Genomic DNA, 13,107 nt, shown 5'->3' with positions numbered 1-13,107 from the left:
CAAGAACCCCAGCTTACCTCCCCTCCAACTCCCCCCTGCCTCTGTGGCAGATGATTTTCACTTTACTCTCTCTTTACTTTGATTACATTCAATTTTTGACAGAAAACCCACTATTATTATTTGGAGTTTTCCCCCCAACAATCAGACCCGTCAAAATGACATCATTAGATCATGTGTTTTCTATTTCTGATAACAAATAGCATATGATGTTGCATGGTTGCGAGAGCGGCCGCCCAGTTTTGGGATTCTGGTATTTTAGTAATTAAGTCCAGAGGTATTTCTGTCAGCAGCCACTGCATTCTGATAAACAATGACTTTTAACAAGAATAATCTCACCATTTTCAGAGCAGCTTTTGGCTGTAAACAACAGAACACAACTGCTTCATCTTCTTCATGTCCATGAGACAGAGGAGGAAATGAAGGCACAGAGTAGTGAAATTCAGGGTCACAAAGTTTCCACACTTAGGGAGTTTGGGAAAGAGTTGATTCTCTGGTTTTTCGAGCCCATTCAAAACCACACGGCAGAATGCAGGCGAGGAAAAGTGATCACAGTAGGGCCACACAAGCTGGGAGAGGGATTTGCCAAGAACTTTGGGTCCCTTAGTGAGAACCTCAGTGAAACTTGTAGGAGAAAAGGAAATATTCTTAGCTACCATCATTTTTCCAGCCTTTGAGGATGAAGGCATGGATTAAGTGGTCTAGAACACTCCAGCCATCTGGCAAACCAGACCAAGTCACTGAGAAGGAACAGGGCATGTCACTCTTAATGCGTTGATGCTGAGTCAATATAGAAACTATATATATAAAAAAGCCCAATATTCTCTTTAACATCAAGGATCTGCTGATTCAGTGGAGGAGCTGAGATTCATAGCTTTCGAAGGCTGGTTTCCTCAGAGTGAGCAGGAGTGATCCCAGAGCACAGAGCCAGCAGCTAAGTCTGAGGATCTCCTGGTATGTTCCCCCTAAAACAAAAACAAAAATGAAGAGTGAAAAAATCATAGCTCCAAAAGCACACTGAGGTAAGCTGAGATAGTTCAACAGGCTGGGCACAGGTTTTACACACAGGTGACCCAGATTGGATCCCTGGCACCCCATGATCCTCTGACTACAGACCTGGGAATAGCCCAGAGCACAGCGGGGTATGGTCCAAAGAGCAAAAGTTAATTCAGGGAAACCACATCAAGTGGTGTCTTCAGAGGTGCCATGCATTGGCAAAAGGATGGCCGGTGTCCCCCGTTAGCTATCCAAAGCACGGCTTCACCTTTGAAATCAAAGATGAGAAACTGGATTTGGATAAAAATCACTGGGCTCCTTCCTCATTGTGAGCTCAGGATAACAATACATCATTGGCTAGCTAGTTGATTGACTTTTTCTTTTTTCTTCCTTCCTTAGACTTTTTCTTTTCTTTACTCTTCCTTCCTTTTCTCTTCTATCTTTTCTTCCATCCTTCTAATATTTATTTCTTCTTTCACGTTCCCTCCTTCCTTCCTTCCTTCTTACTCCTACCTCCTCCTCCTCTCCCTCTCTGTTCTTTTGAATAGTGATGCAGGCAAGAGACCAACAGATAAAGAAGAGCAAAAGGCAGCGTGGGTTAAGCTAAAGGATTTAATAATTGCATGGGATGTCTCTGGTCTCCTGCAATCATCTCCCGGAGGGAAACCCCCTGAACCCGTGGGTACCACATCCCATTGGTTCCAATGCTTGCTTCCCTGGCTGCCCATTCTCAGACCCACCATCCAGCCATAATTTATTGGAGGGGAGTCTGCAGGGGCCGAGAGGCACCATTTGCTTTTGTTTTAAGGAGAATTTACAATGCGCGCTGCCCTCTTGGTCATCCGCCCTTCAACACAAGTGGGTGCCTGATGGTGGCTACACAAGGGGGTGGGGGTGGCTCTCCAAGGCACTGTGAATCGGCTGCAACTGCACCCCTGAGAGCTGGGCAGGGGGGGTGACTGCCCAGCCCCAGTGAGAGCCATTAACACCATAGAGTGTAGCATCTTCACTGCACAAATATTTTCCCTGGTCATAATAGCCTCTTCAGGAGATTTCAAGTGGCAGGGTCTTGTCACTGGCTCCTCCAGACACTGATGTTTGCTGGGAGAAGAGGGCGAGAGGCAAGCCAGACCCGAGGGCATCCCCCGAGATCGGGGGGCCCCTTGTGTCCTATTGTAGTTTCTCTCGAGGACAAAGGAGCCCCCACGCCTTTCTCCGGCTGGTCGCTTAAGCTCCGTCAATAAATCAGAGGCAGCATTTGCTATTCAGAGTGGGCTGAGAAATCCCGAGGGTCCTCTCCAAAGCACCCTTCCAGGATCTGGAGGTCTGGAATGGGGAGGGCGGGGGGTTGGATTGGGAGTCGGATGCATTTGGTGTGAATTCGGCCCCCTCCTCCTTCTTTTGTGGCTTTCTCTCTCCTTGTTTCCCTCTTTTCTGTCCAGCTCCGTGTGGAACAGAAGATACGTCTGTGGTCCTGAATCGGGGAGATTGTCTGCATCATCAGGCCATTCACGACCCCCCCTCCGCCGCCCCCTCCTCTCCTGTTGTAAAACACAAGCCGGGTGGGGAACAGCGGGCCCATTGTGCGGGGTGCCCCATACCACCCAGATTTCACCTCAGCCTTTGGGAGCCCCCCCTTTTTTGTTTCCAGTCAAAAGAAAGCATTTGCTCAGGGGAGGAGGGGGTGTTCCTAGTGCTCCCACTAACACGGAGGTTAAAGGGAAGATTGATGGCAGAAAGTTCACCTCGAAAACCAGGATAAATTTCTGGCTGGACAAGGCCAGTTGTTGCATTGTCTTGGGGCCATGTTTTTTGTTAATTATCTCTTACTCTCTCCTTTTATCTGGGAGAAAAGTAGCAGAGCAGGGAGAAAGGAACAGGATATAGGGGTCAGGGGTCCCTCTGGGCCACCTAGGAATTCCGTTTGAAAGGGCTAAGGTGGGTGAGGCTGAGGGTGAATGTTGTCCAAGGCAGGGATGGACAGAACAGCGGCCGCCCAAATAATAAAGAATCTGATGCTGCTGTGGACAGGAAAATTCCCACCATTCACCTCAAATTCTGGCCCTTGTAGCTTTCCTTCAACTCCCAGGATCTTTATTTGCTTTGCAATCTCATGCCTGTTGCCCCCAACATAGACACACAGACACACGCATGCACACACATGCGTGCACACACATACTTTCCTTTTTTAATGTTAAGCCCCACAAAACTATCAGCGGGATTTTGGGGAGAGAGAGAGACAGACAGAGAGAGACAGAGAGAGACAGAGAGAGAGAGAGAGAGAGAGAGAGAGAGAGAGAGAGAGAGAGAGAGAGAGAAGAAAGTTGGCCCAAACAAGAGCATGTTGTCAAGGAAATCAACCTTGGTGAGGGGAGGCATGAAACCACAGCTGCTGGACTTGGCCGGTCTCACACGCTGGTGGCAAAGACAATGATTCTTAATGGCAGTGCCCCAGCTCCAAACATAAATAGGGCTCAGCCTGAAAGGGGAGGAAATGGAACAAAACATTTCCTTGGGTACCACTGGCAGAGAAATAACATCAATTTCAGTTTGGGGGAGAGGCGGGGGCTGGGGTGGGGGGGGGAAGCCAAAGACTCCCTCTGCTCCCCTCAGGAGCAAAGGCAAATTCATAACTGGCCAACAAAGCACCTTTGAAACGCAGCTGCACACCAGAAACACACTGCCTTTCTCCACCGAGACAACCCTGGCTTGACCAGAGAAAGAAAGGGAGGAGGAAAAAAAGGCCACAGTGCTGAGAAAGGAGGGGAAAGGAAGAGGGGCGGGCGGGCCAGGCCGCGGCCGGGTAGAGGGGAAGTTCGCCAGTGGCTCTCGGCCCAGTTGAACATAAGCTTCACCTAGTATAATGCAACCTTCTTTGACTCCCCATGAATGGCCATACAGACGCTCCGAGAGAGACTGCAACTACGCAGCTGTTGGCCCACAGGGCCAGGAAGGAAGAAGGCAGGTACCGGTTCTGGGATGGTGATGCCTCTTTGGAACTGGGGTGGAGGGGGGGGCGGGGGCGGAGGGGAGTGGGGAGAGCTGGTGGGGGCGCCCCACAGCTGCAACTCAGAGGGACGCTGGGAATGTTTCAGCCATGGCCCCAGGGATGTGACTGCACCTCTCACAGCCTTGGGGGATGAATAGAAAGATGGAATTCCGGGGTGGTCACCCGGCTGGCCGGCCAGCCTGAGAGGAGAGCGTATGCTGGGCAAATCCTGACAAGCCAATGCGGGTCAAGACTGCATACAAAATGAGGTACCGCTCAGAAGGTTGACTTCCAGCAAGGAGGCAGCGGCACTGTGCAGTGAATGCCGCCAACATCACAAAACTTCCGAAGTGGAACGGGAGCTGTTGATCTGTATCTCTCTCCATCTCTCCTTCTCTATGGATAGATGGGTGGCGGACAAGACTGTCAGATGAGATGACGGAGGTTGCAGAGAGCTGGTGAAGATGGATTCGATGATGGAGATAGAAAGCAACTGAATTAACTGCTGTTCTGGATGCCCGGATACTAACCACGTAAGAGCGTGGCGATCCTTTGCCTCATGTTCCAACACCTGTCCCTTCACCAGTGTACATTTTCCACTGCCGATGTCCCCAGTTTCCCTCCTGCTACTGCCTTGTCCCACCCAGCCTGCCTCTATGGCAGCCACCCCCACTCCCACCCCTCTCAACAACGCACCTGTTGAAATAGAACATAGAACTCTGCCTGGCTCGCGGTGCTTATTCATTTCCAACTGCTTTCTTCTCCACTTGCCATCAAACGCTGGTGCTGGGCAGCTGAGGATCTGGCTGTACCCCAGTGTGAGTTTGGAACTTGCAACCCCCTTACCACCCCCCACCCCCCGCACCGGGGACCCCACACAGGAACATCCAGGCTTCTCTTGGCAGTTTTTCCCAGGCGCCAGGGTTCCTTCACTGCACTATAGGGAAGTAACTTCAAAGCACAGTATGACCTCCCCCCCTTACTTTCCAGTAAACACACTCGCCAAGGGGAAGGGGCAGCAAAGTGGACAGACTCCAGTCCCTCCTCAGTGGTCATAACAGCAACTAAAAGCTGCAACTTTTGTGAAAGGGATGGCTTTGTAAGCAAGAGGCTAGTGTCCCTATCAGGACTTGGGCTGCGCAAATGAGGGGTTGGCGGTTGAAGGTTGATTAGCTTTGCCGTAAAGCACCTCTGCTCAGGGGTTAATTGGCGAGAACATCTGCACAACTGGGTGTAGGTTGTTTTTACTGCCCACCATCTCCAGGAAACCTTCCCTGATAGATATCTCAAGGAAAAAACTTCCTGTATCTCCTTAGGACATTTTCAATTTTCACTGTGTGTGTCTGACTGGGGTCCTTGGGACTGTAAGTTGCCGTGGAATACAGAGGGCATCTTATCCTGTCTTATTTTCCAACAATACATGTCCAGAAAATGAAAGAACATACAAGCAACACCAGGTTAGCTGGTATACACTTCTTCATCTTGCCTTGGGATGCAACAAGGAAGGGATTTGGCATGAAATGTTAGCCCTGGGGAGCGAGGCCCCACGAAGCAAAATAGATCAGTGGTGCTGTCAGGCTGAACATTCCTCATGTCCAAAGTGCCACAGGGTTTCTGCCCATCCTCACCCAGATCATCTGCAGTGTCTGGGCACCCTGAGCCAGGTGGAGCTCTATTTCAACAGGTGGGTTGTTGAGAGAGAGAGAGAGAGACAGAGGAAGAAAGAGAGAGAGAGGCACCTGCCATAGAGGCAGACTGGGTGGGTCATGGCAGTGGTAAGAGGAAAACTAGGGACATTGGTGGTGGGAAATGTACACTGGTGAAGGGACGGGTGTTGGAACATTATATGACTGAACCCCAATCATGAACAACTTTGTAACTGTGTATCTCACTGTGATTCAATAAAATGATGATATGATGATGATAATAATAATAATAATAATGTTAAAGGCACACAAAAACAGGTGGGTTGTTGGATTATGCCTAGCCTAGGGGCTGGGAATTGGCCCTGGGGGATGGGAATAAACATGGATTCAGCGTTTTGTAGATGCTCTTCCGACCCACCCAATGAGCCTATGGCCACTCACAGCCACTCAGGGTGGAGGAGGAAATAAAGGTCCCGGGGGTGTTGAGTGGCTTGTTCAAGGTCGTATATCTACTGGAGACAGGGATTGGGGTATGAGCCAGGGTCTGCTGAGTCCATCTGTCAGCTCACTGGCTGGTTGGAAGATGTTGCAGAAGCAGATTCATCTTGGTGGAGTTTGCGGTGCTGCTTCTGCTGCAGGGCGAGGGGGGAGGAGGGAGAGGAGGTGGGGGAGAGAAAGCAAAGCTGATTTTCTCCTTCAGCCATTCCTGCCCAGAGGCTATGGTGAAGGGCTAGAGGACTTTCCAATGCAACTCTGGGGGTCCGATTCACAGATGCTCTGGGAAAGAACCACTTGGGAAGTGTGTGTTGAGCTGGTTTGATGGGGACGCTTCTTGACTCTTCTCTCTTCACTTCTCCTGGACCTTGTTTATTATTCGGGGTAGTATCGAAGAGCAAGGGAGGATTGGGAATGAAAAGGTTTTGGAGTGGGGTTGGGGGTGCTGTGTGCACACATGGCTGAGAGAGAGAGGGAAGGAGAAAGAGGCCAAAGAGAGAAAGAAAGGGGAGGAAGAGAAAGGAGGAAGGAAAAAGGGGAGGGAGAGCAAGAAGACAGAAAGAAGAAAATAGAAATAAAAAGGAATAGAAGAAGAGAAACAAGGGGCCCGAGAGACAGAGAGTGCAGTGGGCAAGGTGTTTGCCTTATACGCAACTGGCCCCAGTTAAATCTCAGCACCACATATGGTCCCCCAAGCACAGAGCCAGGAGTAAGCTCTGAGCACAGCTGGGTGTGGCCCTCCCCCCACCCGAAAAAGAGAGACAAGGGAAGAAGAAAAGAATACCAGAAAGAGAATAAGAAAGGGAGGAGAGCGAGGGCTGGGAGGACGGGGTGGGGGAGGGGGACTAGACATGAACAGGCCGCCAGGTTCTGAATTGGCCTCTGACTCGCGGACACTGATGGATGCTCCTCCGGGAGGCCCCTGGCAATTGAGCGACCTGCGGGTCCCACGTCGCACAATCCCTCACTCCAGATGAAGGGTCTCTCTGGGAAATCACCACGCCTCTCTCGAGTCCGCCCTTGTCGGTACTTGACCTTCCCACTCCTTCACTAACCCGGGCTTGAAGCCTAAGCACCACCACCCCCGCCCCCCACATACACACACTCCGCACCCTCACCCCTGTCCTGGCCAGCAGGCTGGAGGACGCCAGCTGGGTCCCAGGCTTTCCCCCACAAGGGGGGTCAGTGGCCATCAATGGCACCGCCATCCTGGCGAGTCCCAGCCATGTGGGAGGCACCCACGGCTGGTCCAATCACGAGAGTGCACGCTGAGCCACCGGCCCTGATCTAGGGGCTGAGGAAAAGGCAACTGTCTTCCTGTGCTGATGCCTCTGGGTTCGAGTCGGTCCTTCGTCCGCTCCTCCTGGCTGGGGTGATGGGAGAGGGGGCTGGGTCCGAGCTACCCTGGCTGCTTCCGGGTTAATACGCTTTCCTATTCTGTTCCAATATGGTGGCGCCTTGAAGAATGAATCTATGTATTCTCATTTTCTGTGCCCTCCGGGCTACAGATACCAAGTGTGTGCTCCTCGGGCAGGACCTACTCATTGGAGTGATTTGCTTTCCAGATAACCACAGACATGTTTCTGAGAGAGTAACCCATTGTCTTTGGCTCCCAACCAAGTGCTCCGACTGGTTTTCTGATTTTGATGTAATCATCATACATGCTATAGATTTTTACAAGTATGTGTCTGATCTGTACAAGTCACTGTGCCCTGGCGGTCCCCAGCAAATTCAAAGGCATATTTGGCTTGCTTTGATTTTGGTTTTGATTTTTAAACCATACCAGGCTGTGCTGAATGGGAGAAGCAGGTAAATGAGTAAAGGAGGCTGCTAAAATCTCGGGACTGAGTGTAATAGAAATGTTACTGGTGCCCGCTCGAGTAAATTGACGAACGACGGGATGACGGTGATACAGTGACATAGTGACCAGGCTATGCTCAGGGCTTACTCCTGACTCTGTGCTCAGGGATCACTCCTGATGGGCCTTGGGGATACCGCAGGGGATAGCACCTGGGTTGGCAGCATGCAAGACAAGTGGTCTGCCCACTGTACTCTCAACCTCCCAAGGCATAGTTTGGAGAAGTCTCCGTATTTGGCCCGAGCTCAAAGAATTAGAGCTTTTCTTCTAGAGAGGTTCTCCACACTCAGTTACCTATTGCTGTTTGCATACTTTGTCTACTGCAAGATTTTATAAATAGAAAACAGATTCTGGCCCAGGTTCTTTTACTTTCACTCCTTTTATCTTTTGCCTCTTTATGAAAGATAGCTTGAAGCCTAGGAAAGAAGGACAGATAAACAGCCATGCAGTAACCTACCACCTTTGTAAGAGAGCTGCGGAGAGTGGGATCTTGGCCACTCAAAAGTCAGTGCTTCTGGCCTCGATCAAATACTTGAACATTTGAGTTCTGGGTCTGAGGCTCTGAGCAAAGTGGGAAGGGTTGTAAGTGTGTGAATGCATCCACAAAACAGGTCCCAAGCGGTCTGACTCGGAGATGGCCTGCAGTTGTACTTGTTTCAGTCTCAATTTCTTTGTCCTCAGCACTGAGCCCCTCCGCACTCAGAGAGAGCCAATGTACAAAGGCATTGAGCACATGGAGAGAGCGTTCGATCTGGCATCTTCATTCTGTTTTTCTTTCTGTTATGTCTTAGGTGCTGTTAAGGAATCAGGAAGTTCCGTGGCTACTTATAACAAAGTCCCTGTGGGCCTATTATGAAATCTCAATCAACTGCCATCCAAGAAAATAAAATACAGAAAAATTCTATAATGCCATGCAGATGAGACCACGCGGGAAGCAGATATTTCATTCTTTGAGAACTGGTACAATGCCTTTTGAGGGCCTTTGGCAATCAATGCAGGTCAAAGGTCATAAAAATGCTTGTACTCTTTGACCCCGTAATCCCATTCTTTGAGATTTATTTCAAGGAAGTCACTGAAAAGAAGAAATGGTGTATGTATTGATATATTTATAGCCGTGTTATTTATGAGCATGAAAAACTCAGAGTAACTGACAGTTTAGCATGGGCAATGGATAAACACAGCTAGGAATGGAACAAGTTAGGTGTAATGGAACATGATTTCTTTATTTAAAAAAAAATATCGGTAAGGAAGTAGGACCATGGGAAGAAGTTCTGATATAGCTACAGAATTGCTGAAATGATACTGAAATGTGACACAGGTGTAGAAAAATCCAAGGGGAATATAAAGAAAGAAAACACAATTATTACATAATATACAATAGAAATAGACACGATGGTGGGATTGCTGTGAAATATTATATGCCTAAGCCTCAACGATCAATAACTTTTTAAATCACAGTTCTTTAACAAGAAAGAAATGGAAAAAAAGAAATATAGGCAAAATTTGTTTACGTTGAATATGCTCTTTTTTTCCCTGTGCTCTAACTTTTGTTCAGCAACAAAAATCACTGACCGAAAATTAGAACTCACTCATCTGCTTATCTTCCTCTTCCTCCTCTGTGGTGGGTCTTATATTATTCACCAAAAAAGCTGTATTCAAGTAAGATTGCATTATAACATCATGCGAGTTATAATTAGGGGTGCCAAGTTATAAACCAAATTCTATGCCTGTCTCACATTAAGCTCTTCACAAACCTGATTCTCCCATTCACCACATAACCCACCCATCTGATTCCACTTACCCTCTCCATCTCCTTCCCTCTGCGGGCTACTGATTCATTGGATCAGTCTCAATGTCTAATTTTTTATTTTCTAGAACACATTCACTTATCACAATTAGGTTCCATCATAATTTTCACCTTGAGACTCTCTTTGCCTCACAAAAAAGAAAAAATAAAAGGAGAGTTGATGTGTTCAAACGTCTCCCCTTGGTAAAGGTTTCATGAAACCTGGAGGCAGGGCTTCAAAGATCTCAAGCCCCCAGCACCTCACCCACCCCTGGCCATCATCCCCAGGCCAACTTTCTCCTGGACCAACAAAACTGACTTCTCAGACAGACAGACAGACGTGCTCTGTTGAACCAGACTGGGGAGTTTGGGGAAGGGGAGGTGTCCCTGGTTTTAGTAATCCCAAGTCAGCTTTCTTGGAGCACCAGAAGAAACAAACAAACAAACAAAAAACCCCAAAAACTTGCAGATTCTCTTCCCCCTTCCTTCCTCTGCGCGTGGGATGGGGCGTCTGTTCTGCATGCGCGCGCACGCAGAACCGCTCCCGCACCCTGCTCACAAAACTCACGCTGGGAGCCCGTCACCGGACACAGGCGCGGGCCTTGTGCGGCGCAGAGAAGGGCTTTTCTGTGGCTCACAATAGCGGGGCTGTGCTCAGCGAGAAAGGGCGACACATGTTCGTGGGACGTGGCTTCTGGGCCCCCAGCGGAGCGGCCGTCCCTCTCTCGCTGGGCTCTGTGCAAGGAACGCTTTGCTTCCCAAGCTGCAGCCCTCGCGCGCGCGCGCGGCCGCCTCCTCATCAATCACGCGTTCTGTTTGCCCCACACTGGCCGATTGCAGCCGGCCCACCAGCTGCTAGGGCCACGGCTGTGCCCGTGCCTGCAAGGCAGAGTGCAGATGTGCGTCTGGAGGGGGGTAGGGGGGCGGCGGTGGTGGGGTCGGGTCAGGGGCTGCGGGGCCAGTTTGGAAAGTCACTGGCCGCTCTGGGGAAAACTGGTCCTACATTTGCTTGGGTAGGGAGGCTCCATCTCCTCATCTCCTCGGGTGACTATTTGAGGATTGACTGCAGAGGGTGGGGACGCTCCCCCTCCCCCCATAAAACCTAATTGTCTAGCATAATCTAGCAAAAGGGGATTCCTGTTCACCCAGGCTTGCTTCACTGGGTGCCAACACTTGTTTTAAAACTAACAATTTTAGGAGCTGGAGCTGGGGGGGAGAGAAGGAGAGGGAGAGAGAGGGTAAGAGAGGGAGAGAGACAGAGGGAGAGAGAGCACAATGGGTGAGGCTGCCTTGCCCTGCATGCAGCCAACCTGGGTTCTACTCCAGCACCAAGTAGCACTACCAAGGAGTGATAGCTGAGCAGAGAGCCAGAGGTAAGCCCTGAGTAGTACTAGCTGCAGTCCCCCCTTCCCCCAAACAAAATTAGTAGATGTAACTGATTATTTTAGGCAGAGAATTAAAAAATAACCTTTGAAAAGGGAGTTCAGGGGCTGGAGCAATAGCATAGCAGGGAGGGTGTTTGCCTTGCACGCAGCCGACCTGGGTTCAATTCCCAGCATCCCAGATGGTCCCCTGAGCACCGCCAGGAGTAATTCCTGAGTGCAGAGCCAGGAGTAACCCCTGTGCATTGCTGGGTTTGGCCCAAAAAGAAAAAGAAAAAAGAAAAGGGAGTTCAAGGGCCAGAGCAATAGAACAGTGGGTAGGGTGCGATAGACCTGAGTTTCATCCCTCACACCATATATAACACCCCATTTCCCCCCACACACACACTGCCCAGCACCACCAGGATTGATCCCTGAGCACAAAGCCAGGAGTAACTCCTGCGAACCCTGGGTGTGGCCCCCAAACAACAACAGCTATCATTTTTTTAAAAAAGTGAATTCAAGTCCATACCTTTAATCTTTTTCCTTTCTTTGTTTTTGTTTGTTTGTTTGTTTGTTGGTGGGGGCAGACCCACAACACACAGTTGTGCTCAGGGCTGACTCCTCGCTCTGTGCTTAGGTTGGTAGGGTTCTGGGAACCTTCTAGGGTGCCAGGTTTGGAACTCAAACCCGGTTTGGGTTCCTGCAAGGCTCTAACTTTCTGTACCATAGCCCCAAGTCCTTGCCTTCTTACAGGGAAACTTCTTATCTAAACACAGAAGATTCACTTTGCAATAACACTGCATTTGAAGTTGACTCTTATTTGGCCGCATGAGAATAGTTGGACTTTTCTTCTTTAGGGGGCAGCCTACCAAGCAGTGCTCAGGGCTGTCCTGGGGCCACTCCAGATAGGCTTTGGCCAATGAGGCTGCCAGGGTCAACGTGAGGCCTGAGGGTTTGCCTGTACCCTGAGCTGCCAGGGGACTCCTGGACCATCCCAGTGATGCCCCGGGGGTTGACCTGGTGATGCTGGAGGGGAGCATCTGATACCTCAGACAAAACTGGGGTCAGGCATATGCCAGGCAGCCCCCTAAACCCCTGTACTATCTCCCAGCACCATGACTTTTTCAGATGAAATAGTTACAGGCATCTAATTTTATTTCCTGCTCTTCTGATTGACTGTCCCTTCTCGTCATGTCTGGATCTACCCTTTGATATTTTCAGAAGAAAGTCTATGTCCTTTAGACACTCAAAATCAGTGGTTTGTTGAAGCCATAAGTCAAATACTTTGGCGGAAAATGCAATTTTATTGTAAATTATTTTGCATGGGTCGAGGGATACACACCCAGAGGTATTCAGGGGCTTCTCCTTGCTCAGGCTTGGGAGTCACTCAGAGGCCTCTGTGGTGCTGGGAATGGAGCCTGGGATTCTGCATGAAAGCCTGGGAGAATACTGAGCTGTCTCCCAGCCTGGACCAGGACCTCCCCATAGGGGGAGGACGTGGGGAAGTCGAATGTGCTCAGCCACTCTGGAGGGATTGGCTGGGCGCTCATTGCTGGGCTGGGGGTTCAGATCTTGGAAGCCATGAAGGCCAGTCGCGGGCTGAGCGGCCAGCTAGTAGCTCTGTTCCATCCTGCTGCTGGCCGGATGTAGCCACTGGCACGGGTGTTTTATTCCTGAGCAGAGACATGGACGCTAGACATGAAGTGAAGCTGGGAAGAGTCAGAGGCACGTCCCAGTGCGAGAGAAAGCAGGCAGAGGGCTCAGCCAGGAAATGCTATCTAGATAACATCTCTATCTCTGCCCACATGAAAATCAGTTATTTCTCTAGATAGGTTCCCCGCCCCCCCCAGCCCCTTGGGCTGATCAAGGAACCAAATTTATATGAGATCTACTGTAGGAAAAAAAACAATGTTTTCACTGACACATCAGGACTCTTTTTTTTTTTACAGTTTTTATATATTTTATTTTCATAAAGT

The 13,107-nt window shown here is 49.8% G+C and overlaps 1 long non-coding RNA gene across 1 annotated transcript; it reads left to right on the top strand.

Annotated features, from left to right (window-relative positions):
• The first annotated feature begins 3,592 nt into the window (after nt 1-3,592).
• Nucleotides 3,593-9,658, top strand: LOC129402240 (uncharacterized). The gene is made up of 3 exons (XR_008628600.1): nt 3,593-3,958; nt 4,389-4,515; nt 8,773-9,658. It is a non-coding gene; the product is annotated as an uncharacterized LOC129402240 (long non-coding RNA).
• The last annotated feature ends 3,449 nt before the right edge of the window (nt 9,659-13,107 follow it).

Source organism: Sorex araneus, chromosome 2 (genome assembly GCF_027595985.1).
Source record: "Sorex araneus isolate mSorAra2 chromosome 2, mSorAra2.pri, whole genome shotgun sequence".
NCBI lineage: Eukaryota > Metazoa > Chordata > Mammalia > Eulipotyphla > Soricidae > Sorex > Sorex araneus.
Note: the sequence above shows the minus strand (reverse complement) of the source record. Positions and strands in the feature narration are given on the sequence as shown.